Consider the following 5,488-nt stretch of genomic DNA (forward strand, 5'->3'; position numbering starts at 1 on the left):
GAGCTTTATAAATGGAAATTCTCAATGTTTGAAAGCACTTTCTTTGGAAAAACATCATCTAAAGTAGCCAGAATGGTAAACATTATCTGTACTCTCGTCATTTCGCAGCATTCTACCTCTAATCTCCCCAATTGAACATGAACATAAAGATATAACAGCTCTATGTACCAGCATTTCAAGTGTTTCTTACATGTTTCTAATCATTTCTCAGGACTATCATTGTGTATGTTAAGCGTTTTACGAAAAGTAGACAGTTTTCCTAGAAGCATACCCAGGAATCTTAAAGGTTTAAATTGAGCCATTCAGAAAACGCCAGTCTAATCAGAATCACCTGTAAATATAAACAGTATTCTCTTCATTTATCATCCTCATACACATATTCTGAGCTTCTAAACAGCAATTCATAACGTTGGAAGCACTTTCTGTGGAAAAACACCATCTAGAGTAGCCGGAATTGTAAACATTATCATTACTCTCTTCATTTTTAGAGTTTTCGACCTCTAATCTCGGTGATTGAACTAGGTCACCAGGATAGAACGGCTCTATTTACTCCTATTTAAAGTGTTTCTCACATGTTTCTAATCATTTCCGGGACTATCATTGTGTATTTTAAGAGTATTACCAAAAGTAGACAGTTTTCCTGAAAGTATACACAGGAATCTCCTAGATATAAACTGTGCCATTCAGAAAACGCCAGGCAATTCAGCCTCAGTTGTAAAAATAAACAGTATTCTCTTCATTTATCAGCTTCATACCCATATTCTAGCTTTATAAACTGCAATTCTTAATATTTGAAAGCTCATTCTTCGGAAATACATCATCTAAAGTAGCCAGAATGGTAAACATTATCTGTACTCTCGTCATGATGAAGCATTCTATCTCTAATCTCCGTGATTGAACATGAATATAAACAGAGAACAGCGCCATGTACCAGCATTTCAAGTGTTTCCTACATGTTTCTAATCATTTCCCAGGACTATCATTGTGTATTTTTACAGTTTGTCAAAATTAGACAGTTTTCCCAGAAGTATATACATGAATCTTCAGGATTTAAAGTGTTTCATTCAGAAAACGCCAGTCTAATCATAGTCAACTGTAAATATAAACAGTATTCTCTTCATTTATCAGCTTCACACATATTCTGAGCTTTATAAATGGAAATTCTCAATATTTGAAAGCACTTTCTTTGGAAAAACATCATCTAAATTAGCCAGAATGGTAAACATTATCTGTACTCTCGTCATTTCGCAGCATTCTACCTCTAATCTCCGTGATTGAACATGAACATAAAGATAGAACAGCTCTATGTACCAGCATTTCAAGTGTTTCTTACATGTTTCTAATCATTTCTCGGGACTATCATTGAGTATGTTAAGCGTTTTACGAAAAGTAGACAGTTTTCCTAGAAGTATACCCAGGAATCTTAAAGGTTTAAATTGAGCCATTCAGAAAACGCCAGTCTAATCAGAATCACCTGTAAATATAAACAGTATTCTCTTCATTTATCATCCTCATACACATATTCTGAGCTTCTAAACAGCAATTCATAACGTTGGAAGCACTTTCTGTGGAAAAACACCATCTAGAGTAGCGGGAATTGTAAACATTATCATTACTCTCTTCATTTTTAGAGTTTTCTACCTCTAATCTCGGTGATTGAACTAGGCCATCAGGATAGAACGGCTCTATTTGCCCCTATTTAAAGTGTTTCTCACATGTTTCTAATCATTTCGGGGACTATCATTGTGTATTTTAAGAGTATTACCAAAAGTAGACAGTTTTCCTGAAAGTATACACAGGAATCTCCTAGATATAAACTGTGCCATTCAGAAAACGCCAGGCAATTCAGCCTCAGTTGTAAATATAAACAGTATTCTCTTCATTTATCAGCTTCATACCCATATTCTAGCTTTATAAACTGCAATTCTTAATATTTGAAAGCTCATTCTTCGGAAATACATCATCTAAAGTAGCCAGAATGGTAAACATTATCTGTACTCTCGTCATTATGCAGCATTCTAGCTCTAATCTCCGTGATTGAACATGAATATAAACAGAGAACAGCGCTATGTACCAGCATTTCAAGTGTTTCTTACATGTTTCTAATCATTTCTCGGGACTATCATTGTGTATGTGAAGAGTTTTACCAAAAGTAGACAGTTTTCCTACAAGTATTTACAGGAATCTTCAAGGTTTAAATTGAGTCATTCAGTAAACGCCAGTCTAATCATAATCAACTGTAAATATAAACAGTGTTCTCTTCATTTATCAGCTTCACACATATTCTGAGCTTTATAAATGGAAATTCTTAATATTTGAAAGCACTTCCTTTGGAAAAACATTATCTAATGTAGCCAGAATGGTAAAAATTATCTGTACTCTCCACATTTCGCAGCATTCTACCTCTAATGTCCGTGATTGGACATGAACATAAAGATAGAACGGCTCTATGTACCAGCATTTCAAGTGTTTCCTACATGTTTCTAATCATTTCCCAGGACTATCATTGTGTATTTTTACAGTTTTTCAAAATTAGACAGTTTTCCCAGAAGTATATACATGAATCTGCAGGATTTAAAGTGTTTCATTCAGAAATCGCCAGTCTAATCATAGTCACCTGTAAATATAAACAGTATTCTCTTCATTTATCAGCTTCACACATATTCTGAGCTTTATAAATGGAAATTCTCAATGTTTGAAAGCACTTTCTTTGGAAAAACATCATCTAAAGTAGCCAGAATGGTAAACATTATCTGTACTCTCGTCATTTCGCAGCATTCTACCTCTAATCTCCGTGATTGAACATGAACATAAAGATAGAACAGCTCTATGTACCAGCATTTCAAGTGTTTCTTACATGTTTCTAATCATTTCTCGGGACTATCATTGTGTATGTTAAGCGTTTTACGAAAAGTAGACAGTTTTCCTAGAAGTATACCCAGGAATCTTAAAGGTTTAAATTGAGCCATTCAGAAAACGCCAGTCTAATCAGAATCACCTGTAAATATAAACAGTATTCTCTTCATTTATCATCCTCATACACATATTCTGAGCTTCTAAACAGCAATTCATAACGTTGGAAGCACTTACTGTGGAAAAACACCATCTAGAGTAGCGGGAATTGTAAACATTATCATTACTCTCTTCATTTGAGAGTTTTCGACCTCTAATCTCGGTGATTGAACTAGGCCATCAGGATAGAACGGCTCTATTTACCCCTATTTAAAGTGTTTCTCACATGTTTCTAATCATTTCGGGGACTATCATTGTGTATTTTAAGAGTATTACCAAAAGTAGACAGTTTTCCTGAAAGTATACACAGGAATCTCCTAGATATAAATTGGGCCATTCAGAAAACGCTAGGCAATTCAGCCTCAGTTGTAAATATAAACAGTATTCTCTTCATTTATCAGCTTCATACCCATATTCTAGCTTTATAAACAGCAATTCTAAATATTTGAAAGCTCATTTTTCGGAAATACATCATCTAAAGTAGCCAGAATGGTAAACATTATCTGTACTCTCGTCATTATGCAGCATTCTATCTCTAATCTCCGTGATTGAACATGAATATAAACAGAGAACAGCGCTCTGTACCAGCATTTCAAGTGTTTCTTACATGTTTCTAATCATTTCTCGGGACTATCATTGTGTATGTGAAGAGTTTCACCAAAGGTAGACAGTTTTCCTTCAAGTATTTACAGGAATCTTCAAGGTTTAAATTGAGTCATTCAGTAAACGCCAGTCTAATCATAATCAACTGTAAATATAAACAGTATTCTCTTCATTTATCAGCTTCACACATATTCTGAGCTTTATAAATGGAAATTCTTAATATTTGAAAGCACTTCCTTTGGCAAAACATTATCTAATGTAGCCAGAATGGTAAAAATTATCTGTACTCTCGTCATTTCGCAGCATTCTACCTCTAATCTCCGTGATTGAACATGAACATAAAGATAGAACGGCTCTATGTACCAGCATTTCAAGTGTTTCCTACATGTTTCTAATCATTTCCCAGGACTATCATTGTGTATATTTACAGTTTTTCAAAATTAGACAGTTTTCCCAGAAGTATATACATGAATCTGCAGGATTTAAAGTGTTTCATTCAGAAAACGCCAGTCTAATCATAGTCACCTGTATATATAAACAGTATTCTCTTCATTTATCAGCTTCACACATATTCTGAGCTTTATAAATGGAAATTCTCAATGTTTGAAAGCACTTTCTTTGGAAAAACATCATCTAAAGTAGCCAGAATGGTAAACATTATCTGTACTCTCGTCATTTCGCAGCATTCTACCTCTAATCTCCCCGATTGAACATGAACATAAAGATATAACAGCTCTATGTACCAGAATTTCAAGTGTTTCTTACATGTTTCTAATCATTTCTCAGGACTATCATTGTGTATGTTAATCGTTTTACGAAAAGTAGACAGTTTTCCTAGAAGCATACCCAGGACTCTTAAAGGTTTAAATTGAGCCATTCAGAAAACGCCAGTCTAATCAGAATCACCTGTAAATATAAACAGTATTCTCTTCATTTATCATCCTCATACACATATTCTGAGCTTCTAAACAGCAATTCATAACGTTGGAAGCACTTTCTGTGGAAAAACACCATCTAGAGTAGCCGGAATTGTAAACATTATCATTATCTCTTCATTTTTAGAGTTTTCGACCTCTAATCTCGGTGATTGAACTAGGTCACCAGGATAGAACGGCTCTATTTACTCCTATTTAAAGTGTTTCTCACATGTTTCTAATCATTTCCGGGACTATCATTGTGTATTTTAAGAGTATTACCAAAAGTAGACAGTTTTCCTGAAAGTATACACAGGAATCTCCTAGATATAAACTGTGCCATTCAGAAAACGCCAGGCAATTCAGCCTCAGTTGTAAAAATAAACAGTATTCTCTTCATTTATCAGCTTCATACCCATATTCTAGCTTTATAAACTGCAATTCTTAATATTTGAAAGCTCATTCTTCGGAAATACATCATCTAAAGTAGCCAGAATGGTAAACATTATCTGTACTCTGGTCATTATGCAGCATTCTATCTCTAATCTCCGTGATTGAACATGAATATAAACAGAGAACAGCGCCATGTACCAGCATTTCAAGTGTTTCCTACATGTTTCTAATCATTTCCCAGGACTATCATTGTGTATTTTTACAGTTTGTCAAAATTAGACAGTTTTCCCAGAAGTATATACATGAATCTTCAGGATTTAAAGTGTTTCATTCAGAAATCGCCAGTCTAATCATAGTCACCTGTAAATATAAACAGTATTCTCTTCATTTATCAGCTTCACACATATTCTGATCTTTATAAATGGAAATTCTCAATGTTTGAAAGCACTTTCTTTGGAAAAACATCATCTAAAGTAGCCAGAATGGTAAACATTATCTGTACTCTCGTCATTTCGCAGCATTCTACCTCTAATCTCCGTGATTGAACATGAAGATAAAGATAGAAC

The sequence above is a fragment of the Myotis yumanensis genome, unplaced genomic scaffold (assembly GCF_028538775.1).
Source record: "Myotis yumanensis isolate MYYU_CA2020_CCGP unplaced genomic scaffold, mMyoYum1.0.hap1 SCAF_69, whole genome shotgun sequence".
NCBI lineage: Eukaryota > Metazoa > Chordata > Mammalia > Chiroptera > Vespertilionidae > Myotis > Myotis yumanensis.